The sequence below is a fragment of the Saimiri boliviensis genome, chromosome Y (genome assembly GCF_048565385.1).
Source record: "Saimiri boliviensis isolate mSaiBol1 chromosome Y, mSaiBol1.pri, whole genome shotgun sequence".
Lineage (NCBI taxonomy): Eukaryota > Metazoa > Chordata > Mammalia > Primates > Cebidae > Saimiri > Saimiri boliviensis.
In genome coordinates this window covers 3,614,846-3,629,255 of record NC_133471.1, presented here as the reverse complement: position 1 = coordinate 3,629,255, position 14,410 = coordinate 3,614,846, and the positions used below count along the sequence as shown (strand labels likewise).

General features: G+C 45.8%; 1 non-coding gene across 1 annotated transcript; it reads right to left on the bottom strand.

Annotated features, from left to right (window-relative positions):
• Window positions 1–542: 542 nt before the first annotated feature.
• Window positions 543–683, bottom strand: LOC141583092 (U4 spliceosomal RNA). Its single transcript, XR_012515845.1, has one exon. It is a non-coding gene; the product is annotated as a U4 spliceosomal RNA (small nuclear RNA).
• Between the last annotated feature and the right edge of the window lie 13,727 nt (window positions 684–14,410).

The following is a 14,410-nucleotide window of genomic DNA, read 5'->3' as shown; positions in this document are numbered from 1 at the left end:
CACAGGTTGCAGTGAGCTGAGATCATGCCATTTCACTACAGCCTGGGCAACAGAGCAAGACTCTGTCTCAAAAAAAAAAAAAAAAAAAAAAAAAAAAGAAAGAAAGAAAAGAAAAGTAAATAATTAGTATAATTTTGTCTCCAGAAGAGGGGAAGAGGGGTCTAGTCCCTGGCCATAACAACAGGATTTTGTATCTCACACAAAATGGAATTTATGGCAAGTCACACAGCGTAATGATGTTAAAATAGTTTATTAGCCACTACTAAGTGACAGACCAAGGAGTCCTCAGAAAGCAAGAGGAGGAACGCACCTGTTATAAAGAAAAAAGAAAAAAAAATTGAGATGGAGTTTTACTCTTGTTGCAATGACAAGATCTCAGCTCACTAAAACCCTGCTTCCTGGGTTTAAGGATTCTCCTGCCTCAACCTTCCAAGTAGGTGGGATTGCAGGTGTGCACCACCATGTCCAGCTAATCTTTTTTTTTTTTTTTTTGTATTTCTTTTCCGTTTTTATTTTTTTTTATTTACTTTTTAAAAATTCTATCTCTATAGAGATTTCCAAAAATTGCCAATGCTGACTGTATTTCCAGTCATCATGGCAGGGTACTGGGAAAAGTTTTCAATTAGCAATAATCTCATTTCAGATAAATCTCTTTGGCTATGATACTGCCACTGTGCAAAGCTATTTTTTTTTTTTTTTATTTACAGTAGAGACTGGGTTTCACCACGTTGGCCATGCTGGTGTCCAACTCCTGGCCTCAGTTTACCTCCCTCCTTGGCCTCCCAAAGTACTGGGATTGCAGGTGTGATTACTTAATGTTTACATTAATGTAAACTTTAATGTAAACATTAAGTAATCACACCTGCAATCCCTGCACATTAACATACAAACAGAATTAAAGTTTACATTAATGTAAACATTAAGTAATCACACCTGCAATCCCTGCACATTAACATACAAACAGAATTACTTAATATTTGTTTATATAGGTTATTAAGAATAGTGTTGTATCTTATGAAGAATTGTAATCAGTTTGTGTCAGGCTATTAGTATTGCTACTTTTCTTTGTTATTATTGATTTTAACAATAATTTATGAGTGTACTATTATCTTTAAAACTTATTTTTAAATTAAGAATGCTTTTTCCTTAAAGTACTGGTATATTTTTATAAGTTTTGGGTCTTTACTTAGTTATTAACTTGTTCCTGCAACCATAAATATTTTATAACCAAAAGATATAATTCAACAGATTTAAACTGTATGTGTGTCTGTGTGTGTGTGTGTGTGTGTGTGTGTGTGTGATAGAGAGAGAGAGAGAGAGAGAGAGAGAGAGAGAGAGAGAGAGAGAGAATAGAGAGAGAAAGAGAGAGAGAGAAAGAGAGAGAGAGAAAGAGAGAGATAGTGAGTCTCACTCTGTCTCCCAGGCTTGAGTGCAGTGGTGTGATCATGGCTGGCTCACTGTGGCCTCAAACTCCTGGGCTCAAGCAATCCTCCAACCTCAGCCTCCTGGGTAGCTGGGACCACAGGCATGAGCCACCATGCCAGCTAATTTTTATATTTTTTGTAGACATGAGGATCTCGATATCTTACCAGACTGGCATTGAACTCCTGATCTCAAGTGATCCTCCAATCTTGGCCTTCCAGAGTGCTGGGATTACACTCATGAGCCCTGCACCATGCCCAGATTCAGCTTTTTCTACATTCCTATGGTTTTCAATTAATTGTCCCTTCTTCCTTTTTGGAAACACACGAGCTAGTGGGCTCCATGTCAGTTTGCATTTCCAGAACGATGGCGCTGAACGCCCTGCGCCCCGACTTCAAATGGTGCAGAGGGTCGGTCACCAGTGGGCGCGCATCCTCTGCCAGCGCTGTGAGTGCGAGCATCCTGCAGTGTCCTCCGCCACCACTAGAGGGCGCGCGTCCTCTGCCAGCGCTGTGAGTGCGAGGGCCCTGCAGTACCCCCGAGCACATGCAGAGGGTGATCTGGTGCAAGGCTGCATAACTACCTAAGGGCCAAGCTCCTCTAACAATCAGAAGCCCAGCTTTACACAGGCTTACAACTCCAGATATGACATGTGAAAGGGTCTTGGATTTACAGTTCTAGAAAATACATGAGAAAGGGTCTTGGTCCATGAAGTAGGTGTGAGGTGGGGTCTTGAACTCATGTCAGTTAAAATGTCTTCCAGAAAGATTACCCCACACCATGCCTGCGATCTATAAGGTGGTACCTGGTCGACCAGCCTTTACTTCTATTGAAATACAGTGTAGAAGTCAAGGGGGAGGTGACCTAAGATGCTTGAGTCTCCTTCCCCACGGGGTCACCTCCTCCCTGCACATGGCCACTCTCGCACCTGGGCTACTTTCCAGTCTCACTCATAATCACTCTGAGCAACGGTGGAAAGAGGACAGTTGTGGAGCCTCTCCTTTGTCCAAGTCACTCTGCTAAGAGACCTGATAACTCGTCTGACTGGACCGTGGATGGCCCTGGGAAGAATACCTCTGCCCCTGTATTTCAGATAAAGACTATGAGGTGGTCAGACACGGTGGCTCACACCTGTAATCCTAGCACTTTGGGAGACCGAGGCAGTGGATCACGAGGTCAGGAGTTCAAGACCAGCCTGACAAAGACGGAGAAACCCCGTCTCTACTAAAAGTACAAAAATTAGCCAGGCGTGGTGGTGAGTACCTATAATCCCAGCTATTCGTGAGACTGAGGCAGGAAATTGCTTGAACCTGGTGTCAGGTCTCCATATGTAAACCTGGAACCTGAAAACTTGAAGTCTTGCTTGCTCCTGATCATCTCCCACTGGCCCCCAACCCCCACGTTCACCATTGTCCCTGAGCACCCAGCAGAGCTGGCCTGGAAAAGCCCCTCACACAAGCCTGCCATCTCAACTCTTCTTATGAATGTGAATACCCCTCACCCATCCTGTCACCTTAACTGCTCTTCTGCCTCACCCCAGCCACCACTGTAACTGAACTTGTGGTCATGTATACTCCTTGCCCCTACCCACCACTGTAACTGATCTTACTCTGTAATTTTCCACTGCCCACCCCAAACCTATAAAACCAACTCCTATCCCACTACCCTTTGCTAATGCCCTTTTTGGCCTTAGCCGACCTGCACCTAAGTGAATAAGCAGCCACGTTTCCCACACAAAGCCTGTCCGGGTGGTTATCTTCATTCAAAGCACGAATTTTAAACATTTTGGTACCAAAACCCGGGATGGGGGAATTCCTTCAGTAGACCAAACCCCTGTTTCTGCTCTTGTGCTCCCTCCATGAGGAGATCAACCTACCGACCCGGGTCATCAGACCGGCCCACACACACACCACCGACTGTTTTGTAAGCAGTCTCACTTTTTTGCTTTCTCATTCTTTTATCTTTTCCTTTCCACTTCCTCCCCCTTTTGGTTTCATCATTTTTTCACCACAAACACAAGGAAAATCAGGTAAACTAGGTTTTCTCTTGAGGTTCGGGACCCGAGAAACCCTATATAGGTCATGGATCTGGAGGCCTAGGTTCTCCAAGGGTTCGGCTATCATGGAGACATTCACTCTAGTCACTCGCCCACCAGGCTTAGGGCTGATATTGGTGGCAGGTCATACAGGATGTTCTCTTTGACCACTCACCAATGATGAGGTTCAACCCAGGCTCACCGAGAGATGCCTGTTGAGCGGCTGGGTTGTGTGCCTGTTCTTGTCTCTGCTGTCTTTCCAGAACCATTGGCAATTGTCCATCCTCTATCCCTCCGCCCTCTCCGCTGGCCTGTGTTCTAAAGAACCTCAAACCTCTCCAACTGTTCCCTAACCTAAAACCCAAACGTCTCTAAACATTGTGTTCTCTTTACTGGGCCACTGCATGGTCACAATGTAAGTTAAACCATGGCCCCAATTGGCCAAAAATTGGCACCTTTCACCTCTATTTTATGAAATTAAGACAATTTTTGTCACAACATGGGCAAATGTTCTGAAATTCCCTACGTCCAGGCATTTTTTTTACACACCAATCCCTCCCTAATCTCTACTCCTTCTCTTTGCTTCTGTCTGCCCCTCCTTCCTCTGCGGGTTAGCCAGAATCTCCCTGTCCATCAACCTTCTGACCTTTCTTCTTCCTGCCTGTGAACCAGGCCCTAATCCAGGACCTAACCCCACCCCACAGCCTTCCTCCTCTTCCTATGCCCACAACTTGCCTCTTCATGCCCCTCCTGTCACCTCCACACCTTGTACATGGCCCGGCTTACAGTTAGTCTTGCAGCTGCCTCCTACACCCCTGCCTGACAATCCCGCTTCCAGAAGTGGCTGGAGCCAAAGGTGCAGTTAGGGTGATGTTCCTTCCCTTTATCCAACGTTTTCCACATCGGTCACTGGATAGACTCCTTTTCATCAGAACCTTGAATACTTCACCCAGTCCTATAATCTCACCTGGAGTGACTTAAATATCACCCTTACTTAGACTTTCACCCCTAAAAATGCTTAATATGCATTTTATCACCCAGTCAACCCCAACATTACAAAAAGGTACAAAAATTAAAATCTGGCCCTCAAACCCCACCAAGGGAATTAGGCAACCTTACTTTCAAGGTGTTCAATAATGGGGAGAAATCTGCCTGGCTGCACATCTCAGAACTGTAGATGCTGCCTCCTCTGTAAGACAAACCACAGCAATGCCACTGGCTGAAACCTGGCCACTGGGCCAAGGAATGCCCACAGCCAAGGACTCTTCCTGAGCCCTGCCCCATTTGTGAAGGGGCCACCACAGAAAGTCAACTGTCGGAATCAGGTTGCTGCTCGCAGAGCTCCTGAAGTTCCAACCCTCAGCTTGGTAGCTAAAGACTAACTCTGCCCGAGCACCTTTGAAGCCCCCTGGACCATCACAGATGCCAAACTTCAGGTAACTCTTATGTGGAGAGCAAGTCCATCCCCTTCTGAATCAGCACGGAGGCACCCACCCGATGCTGACTTCTTTTCAAGGACCTGTGTCCTTGGCCGTCATGCTGTTGTGGGAATTCACGGCCAGGCCTCCAGGCCTCTCAAAACTGCCCTCGTCTGGTGTCAATCAGTCCAGCACTCCCTTCCACGTTCTTTCCTGATCATCCCTACCTGCCCAGTTCCCCTGTTAAGCTGGGATATCCTAGGGAAATTGTCTGTCTCCTTGACTGTTCCTGGGCTACAGCCACGCCTCATTGCCGCCCTCATCCCCAAACCATACCTCCCTCAATAGCTCTCCTTACAGCCCCCAAACTTAAGCCTAGGGTGTAAAACACCACCTTCCAATCCGTTGCTACAAGTCACTCACCCCTCCTCAACCCCTTAGAACCTAACCACCCTTACCCTTCCCAGCCCCGTACCCCATCCCACAACTGCCTTTAAAAGTAAAGCTTGTTATCACCTGTCTATTGAAACATGGCCTTTTAATTCACCCTCCTGCTTCTTCGTCATCTATACTCAAAGGGAAATTCCATTCTGAAGCCCAAATTTCTTCCCATCTGTTATAATCCTTCGCCAGAATACATGTGCTCCCCCTGTCAACCACATCCAGTAAATTTCCCAAACCCCAACCCCTCCACCAAACAACAGCTTATCTCCTGCCTAGGTATGGTTGCTACTTCACCTCAGGAAACCAGGTTTTGCTATTCTAACTAAGGCATTGTATAAACTCACTAAAGAAAACTTATCCAACTCTGTTAATTCTAAATCCTTTCCTCACTCCTCCTTCTGCTCCTTAAAAAAACAGCTCCTTTCCTAGCTCTAGCTGGAAAGGTTAGAGCATAGAATGAAAAAGTGTTGAGACCTTTTTTAACCTGTCTCAACACTTTTTCATTCTATGCTTCTAAAGTCCAGGGCTGTGCAGTCAGGATTCTCATATAGGAGCCAGGCCCATGGCTTGCAGCCTTTTTATCCAAACAATGTAACCTCACAGCCTTGGGCAGGCCCTCATGACAACTTGGCAGCAGCAGCTGATGCACTGATACTCTTAGTATCCATCAAAATCACAGGCTCCACCCCACTTACCCTTTAGCTCTCACCATCTCCAAAGTTTTGTCTTTACACCTCAAACACTTACCTTCAACCCCTCGCCTTCTCCAGCTTTAAGCAGTCGCCCCTACTGCTTATACCACACCTGAAAAAGTCTGTTTCTGTTATTCCTAACTCTGCCCAAATTCACTGCACTCATTTACTTTTACATGCCCTGCTTTTCTTTAAGTTGCCGGTTTACACATTTCCTCCAGGCAGTTAGAGCTGACATTTCACTCTTCATCTGGCTCCCATTCTCTGCTCAAAAACAATCTTGTTAATGAAAGTGAGTGGTTGCTTATAGATACTGCATGCTTCCTCACACACCATAAAAACAAAAGCTCTCCCTCTACACAGTTACCCCATCAAGCCCTGTAATGGCAGCAGCCCTTGCTGGTTCCCTTGTCTTTCGGGTCCAAAGCTCCAGAAAAAAAAAAAAAAAAAATGTTGTCTTTATATAAAGCAGCCTGGCCTCATATATAATGCCATCAATAAATTAAGAGAACCCAAAAGCACATGAATCAGGCAAATGGTTATTCTGGATCTGGCTGGATGAGCTAGATGCTGTCTAACTGGAGTCACAGCTCCTCCCAATCCTTACTCCTTTAAACTCATCTTTCTTCTTCTCCTGTTCTGACCCTATATCTTCTGTTTGGTCTCCCAATTCATACAAAACCACATCCAGGCCATCACAAGTCGGCAGATGCTGCTCTGGATGACCCACAGTACCACGCAGTGCCTCTAAGTACCGCTTTAGCTTAAGCATTTGTAAGGCAGAAACTATAGTCCAGACCTTCCTTATTAGCACATGTGTCCTGTTCTGATTTCCACCCTGTCTTCCTCACTCAATATATATATATATATATATATATATATATATATATATATATATATATACATATATTAGGTGCCCCCACAGTACCCTGTCCGACAGGAAGTAACCTTAATAAAATTCACACTCACCCCCAGAAATCTGTGCTCACTCCCTCTTCTCTAATTCTTTCTCTGTATATATAAAAAGACAGGTATGTCAGGTCTCCATATGCCACCCTGAAGTCCTGCCTGCCTGGGCTGATTGTCTCCCAACCCACCACTTGCATTCACCATTGTCTCTTAGAACCCAGTGGAGCTTCCCCAGACAAGACCCTCAGCCAAACCTGCCATCTCAACTGTTCTTAAGATAATATGAATGCCTCTCACCCATCCTGTCATCTTATCTTCTCTTCTGCCTCACCCCCAGCCGCCACTGTAACTGACCTTGTGGTCATGTACACTCCTTGCCCCTACCCAACCACAGTAACTGATCTTACTCTGTGACTTTCCACTGCCCGCCCCAAACCTGTAAAACTAACTCTCACCCCACTGCCCTTTGCTAACGCCCTTTTCCGCCATAGCTGACCTGCACCCAGGTGAATAAACAGCCACGTTTCTCACACAAAGCCTGTCTGAGGAGTCTCTTCATTCAAAGTATGAATTTTCAACACCTGGGAGGCAGAAGTTGCAGTGAGCTGAGATCGCTCCACTGCACTCCAGCCTGGGCAATGGAGCGAGATTCCACCTCAAAAATAAAAATAAATGACAAATGTTATGAGGCTAGCAGAGGCTGTGAACAAGCACATGACCCAAGGTTTGCCAGCAGTAGCTGAATTGGAACCAGATTCTCATGTTCACAGGGTGCGATGATGGCCTCCTGATTACAAGATCCAAAGTGTGACTGGCACTTCCATTAACGTGTACATATATTTGTCTGCAATGTATGTATGAGCATTTTCATGCATCAAATTTTGCCAGGAGTCTCTCATACTATCGTTTATTATAGTCACAAAATTCTGTGCTCTTCAGTATAAATATTTGTCTTTTTACAGTTGAACTCTGGGGATGCAAGTGATTTTCCACACAGCCAGCAGCTAAAATATTCCAAATGTGGTTTTCACAGTGAGTTGAGATTTACTCAGGGTGGCTGGCAAAATAGGAGGCAAATATTAGGGAAGGTTAGAAATGTATAGTCTCAAACCTTTTGGAAGGCAAAAAGGTTTTAATGGAATGGACTAAAGGCAACCAGTTCTTTACCTTAAAATTTTAAGTTGTGGGGTGAAAGACAGGGACAAGCAAACTTCCCCAGTGGCCTTTTTACCCACATCCCTTTGTCTCTGTTCCACCTGTTCACTCATGTAAACCCTGTGCTGAACAGCCTTCTCAGCAGGAGGTTGAGGGGAATGACATGTGAAGGGCATTTTTTTCTGGGCCCAAAACCAAAAGCTTTTATCATTCAAACCCACTCTTTCAACCATGTTAATTATCCAAAAGTGTGTTAACTTAAAGCCTCTATTATTCAATCTATACCAAATAAGTGTAAGAAGGTGCAAGGAGTCATGGCCGAATTTGCTAAAACCACTCTCTAAAAGTAGTTAACAAACATCCCCACCCATTCAAAATCACTGTACTGGTTGTGAGTGCATTCATTCATCTGTGCCTAAGTCGGGGTCTGCAAAACAAACCTCCACAGGTGGTGTGGCTGTTTTATTGTTCGAATCGTGTTGCATGACTTGAACATGCACCTCTCCCAGTTACACTCCCACCTGAGAGGCAGCCGAGCTTACAATACTGCTGGGAGCAAATCTTGGAGGAGAAGAAAACATCTGGCAGGATGTGACAATCTGAAGTGCGATGACTTTTTGGGGATTAAAGCTTCTGAAGGTGGCAGTTTGTGTCTCCATCTCCAGGGGGACCAGAATTTGCTGCACAGCAGGAGGTGACAAGGAGTCGCTGGATTCTTGAGTAACGTTAACACTGAACATGTGCCTGCTCTAAGCTCTGAATGTCACACCCCCCTGGGAATTTTTTTTAAGATGGAGTCTTGCTCTGTTGCCCAGGCTGAAGTGCAGTGGTATGGTCTCAGCTCACTGCAACCTCCACCACCTGGGTTCAAATGATTCTACTACCTCAACCCCCTGAGGAGCTGGGACTACAGGGACATACCACCGCATCAACTAATTTTTGTATTTTTAGTAGAGATGGGGTTTCACCATGTTGACCAGGCTGGTCTTGAACTCCTGACCTGGTGATTCACCAACCTCAGCCTCCCAAAGTGCTGGGATTACAGGTGTGAGCCACCATGCCAGACCTTTTTCTTTTTCTTTTCTTTTTTTTTTTTTTAAGATAGAGTCTTGCTATGTCACCCAGGCTGGTGTGCAGTGGCATGATCTCAGGTCAATGCCACAACCTTTTCCTCTTGTGTTCAAGTGATTATCCTGCCTCAGCCTCCTCAGTAGCTGGGACTACATGTGCCACCATTACTGGCTAATTTTTGTATTTATAGGGCTGGTCTCAAATTCCTGACCTCAGGTAAACCACCTGCCTCAGCCTCTCAAGGTGCTGGGATTACAGGCATGAGCCAGCATGTCTGGCCCTTCCCTGCATCTCAATGTCCACAAATATTATATATCACCTGCTTAACTATCTAGGATTTTCAACTAACTGTCCAATGTCTAGATGAAGGTGCCTTCAAATATTCATAATATGTTAGAAGGTGGACTAGGATGCTTTATCAATTAATTGGTTGATTCCAACAGTGTAAATATTTGAATCTGAAATAGGGCTGGAGAACTTAGCAAGGTAATGTCAATTCCACATGAGCCTTTGAAGATCAATTTTGCCATCTGCTTCGTAGGAAACATTGGCATGTGATGTTTCTTTACTAACATGGATTTTAATTTCATTTAGCTACTGTTCTTTTGATTCATGATTTGTAAACCATTTTGTCTTTCGAAAAACCATACTAGCCAGGTGCGCTGGCTGACACCTGTAATCCCAGCACTTTAGGAGGCCAAGGCAGGTGGATCACGAAGTCTGGAATTTGACACCAGCCCAACTAACATGGTGAAATCCTGTCTCTACTACAAATACAGAAATTAGCTGGATGTGGTGGTGGGTGCCTGTAATCCCAGCTACTCAGGAGGTTGAGGCAGGAGAATCACTTGAACCCAGGAGGCAGAGGATGCAGTGAGCCAAGATTGTGCCACTGCACTCCAGCAGCCTGGGTGACAGAGCAAGACTCTGTCTCAAAAAAAAAAAAAAAAAAAAAAAAAAAAAAAAAAAAAGAGAATAACCTATACTATTGGCGAGGTGCAGGTGCTCACGCTTGTAATTCCAGCACTCTGGGAGGCTGGTAGGAGGATTGCTTGAGACCAGGAATTCGACACCAGCTTGGGAAACATGGCAGAACCCCTGTCTCTACAAGAAAAACAAAACTGAGCCGGATGCGGTGACACACATCTGTACTTCCAGCTACTCAGGAGCTTGAGGCGGGAGGATTGCTTGAGCCTGGGAGTTGGAGGCTGCAGTCAGCGGCGATTGCACCACCACACTCCAGCCTGGGCAGCAGAGTGAGACCCTGTCTCAAAAAAGGAAAACATCCAAACCTTTCCAAAAGAATGGAACTGGCTTTCCTGTTACATACCTCCACTGCTGTACATATTGCTCAGTTGTGACGACACATTCCTCATGTTCCATTTTGGATTCCCTGAGGTGTGGACTATGATGTGGCCATGGACTCAGGAAGCCCCTGAAGGAGGGAAGTGCATCAGCTGCTGTAGCTGCATTGCCTGTCCACACCGGGTTTCCAGCCAGACAGGTGAGCACCTGCAGCGACACCCTCCCATCCACACCTGCCATCCTTCCTGCCCTGACTCCAGGTGAGGGCAGAGGGCCTCAGAATTACGGGTAAGTGGTCTTTTTTTTTTTTTTTTTTTTTTGAAATGGAGTTTTGCTCCTGTCACCCAGGCAGGAGTACAATGGTGTAACCTTGGCTCACTGAAACCTGAGCCTTTCAGATTCAAGTGATTCTCCTGCCTCAGCCTCCCGAGTAGCTGGGATCACAGGAATATACCACCATGCCCGGCTAATTTGGTACATTTTTCTTTTATTAGTAGAGACGGGATTTCTCCACGTTGGGTCAGGCTGGTGGTGAACATCTGACCGCAGGTGCTCCGCCCACCTCAGCCTCCAAAAGTGCTGGGATTACAGGTGTGAGTCACCGCAGCTGGCCTCAGGTAAGTTTTCTTTACCCAGTCATTTATTCACTCACTTGGCGAATTCATTCAAAAATTTCATTGCTGTAACTTAGTAATCCCAAATAAACTAAACTTCAACCTGCTATGCAATGCCCTCACCACATACCTTCACTGGTCGGCTAATTCTTCCCAGGGATTTCCCATCCCTGTAATGCCGTTAAAATGTCTAAACTAGGATGCCTGCTTATAAAACAGCAAGTCAGAGTAAAAACAAAACTGGGCCTAGAGCCAACAAATCACATCTGTCACAAAGGAGGCTCAGCTGGGTGCAGTGGCTCATGCATGTAATCCTAGCAGTTTGGGAGGCTGATGTGTGGATCACTTGAGGTCAGGAGTTTGAAACCAGTCTGACCAACATGGTGAAGCCCCATCTCTATAAAAATACAAAAATCTTAGCTGGGCATGGTGACAGGTGCCTATATTCTCAGCTATTCGGTAGGCTGAGGGAGGAGAATTGCTTGAAACTGGATGGCAGAGGTTGCAGTGAGCTGAGGTCGTGTCACTGCACTCCAGCCTGGGCAAGAAGATGGAACTCTATCTCCAAACAAAGGACAACAACAAAACAAGGTAACAAAATGCTGCTGCAGGATATGATTTGAGAAGTCATTTCTGAGACAAGGGATGAAATCTGGGAGCTATCCAGCTCCTGAAAATATGCGGCAGGACACAGAAGAACTAAGATTCTCTACACAGCAGGACAATGTGCCTCTCACTATTGAGGAGACTGGAGGCGGACAATCAGGCTTGGGGCTAAGAAGCCTCTGGGAAAAGGCCCAGACCCCACTGCTGAGCCAGCCCGGGGGTTCACACCTCCCCAAATACCCACCCCCAATGCTGTCCGGAAGGCGGCAGGCCACACCACTGCTGGGTGAGGTTGAGGAAACACTGCTTTCTAGCATCGTGTTCTAGCAACTAACATAAAAAATGGAAATAATGTTATCGAAATTAGGATTTTATGTTGTTTCAATTCAAACAGAAATTCAATTGAGGAATAAATAGCCAGATGTAGTGGCTCACACCTGTAATTCCAGCTCTTTGGGAGGCTGAGGAGGGTGGATAACCTGAGGTCAGGAGTTCGAGACAAGCCTGGCCAACATGGGGAAACGCTGTCTCTACTAAAAATACAAAAATTAGCTGGGCATGGTGGAGAGCACCTGTAATCCCAGTTACTTGCAAGGCTGAGGTAGGAGAATTGATTGAACCCAGGAGGCAGTTGTTACAATGAGCCAAGATCACACCACTGTGCTCTAGGCTGGGCAACAGGGCAAGACTTCTCAAAAAAAAAAAAAAAAAAAAAAGAAAAGAAAGAAAAAGAAAGAAAAAGATATATTATCTCACTAAAAGTAAAGGTAATCACATTTTGAACTTAGAAAAACTTTCTCAGGCAGAATTTTTCTTTTTTAACTTAAAATTTTTCCAAATGCAGTACAGAGCGTGGCATAATGACACCCACATACACAAAACAGATTTAACAGTTACTAATATGTTGCCATGTTTGCTTCATGTTTTTTATTATGAAATATTGTAATTTGCACATCTCACAAAATTTCACTCCTAAAGACTTCAGTATGCACCTATAAAAAAAATAAACATTAAAGTTGGGTGTGGTGGTGGGCAACTGTCATCCCAGCTACTCAGGAGGCTGAGGCACAAACATCGCTTGAGCCTGGGAGCTCGAGGCTGTGGTGAGCAGTAATTGCACCACTGGACTCCAGACTGGGCAACAGAATGAGATCCTGTGTCTAAAAAACAAAATATGTATGGTTTCCTACAAAATCAGGATAACATATGGTAGCTGACACACTCAAAAAAAAAAAAAAAACAAAAACAAAAAACAAAAACAAACAAACAAAAAAACCTGAATATCATCAAATACTCAGGAGGGGTTTTCTTTTTTCTTTTTTCTTTCCTTTTTTTTTTTTTTTTTTTTTTTTTTTTGAGACCTAGTCTTGCTCTGTCGCTAGGCTGTAGAGCAGTGGTGCAATCTCTCTCGGCTCACTGGAACCTCTGTCTCCTGGGTTTGAGTGATTCTTCTGCCTCAGCCTCCGGAATAACTGGGATTACAGGCATCTGCCATGGTGCTCCGTAAAGTTTTGCATTTTTAGGAGAGATGGGGTTTCATCCTGTTGGCCAGAATGGTCTCAATCTCCCGACCTTGTGATCCACCCACCTCGGCCTCCCAATGTGCTGGGATTACAGGTGTGAGCTACTCTGCCCACCCAGAAGGAAGTCTTCAGAAACCAATTAACCTCAGAAGGTGGGAGAAATGCCAGGCCGCGAGGACACCGCCATGGGAAATGATATTTACATGGCTAAGAATCTCAGTTTCCTGTGAGAAACTATGGAAAAAAATATCCTCCTTGTATAAAGAGAGAAAATACTATTTTATTTCCATGAAATCATAAGGGTGTGGAGAGTGTAAACCCAAAATTATGCATGAGAGCTTCCCCTGAGCTCTGTGTGGGTGGAGAAATGTGTCCTAACTGCTGCCCTGCCTGTCATCTTGGTACTGGGAACCTGTGAGAATTTCTGAGCCTGACACCCTGCGTCGCAGCTTTTCTCAAGAGATGCAGAGCAGTGCATGCATAGCCAAGCTGGGCAGCACCCAAACGGTGAGACAGGACACCGGCTCCCACAGCTGGGCCCGCCTGGGTTGTGAGGACCCTCTGGGGATGGCTCTGGTCAGTACAGTCCTTTCTTTCTCTGCTCTCCCAGCTGTGAGGTGCACATGCTCTTTCTGAATCAGTGAGACTCTCCCAGCTGTGGCCGGGAGCCAGACTCAGCCATGTCCTTTCCCTTACTCCAAACTTCCTCCACTCCTCAGTCTTCACCGCTCATCCCAACATGGCCACCTGCCCCCAGCAGACCACACCAGAGTCCTGTGCACTGCAGCTGCTCCCACAGACTCATGCTCAACCCTCACTGTGGTCCTGGCTTTCAAGGCCATTGTGCCTGGGAGGAGACGGAGGTGTTGGCTGCTGTCAGGGCACCTGGGTCATTCTCATTTACTGCTGATGCAGTGACTCTCCCTGTGGGATCTGGCTGGGAACCTCTCTCCCATTCACTGCCAGAGACTCACATTCTGAGCCCAAACACAGCCGCCTCAGTCTTCAGGCATCACTGCCTGCTGCAGCACCCTAGAATACCTGGGTGGCTTCAGTGTGACTTTACTGGCCAGGATCCTGTCTGACACATGTATGGAGGCAAGTTCCTGATGTTCAGCTGGAGTTCTGCAGGGTCTGCATCACTTTCCTTCCCAACCGCCAAGGGCAGGTCTCCATCACGACCCCTTGGGTGTGGCTTCCGGGTGGCAATTTTGTC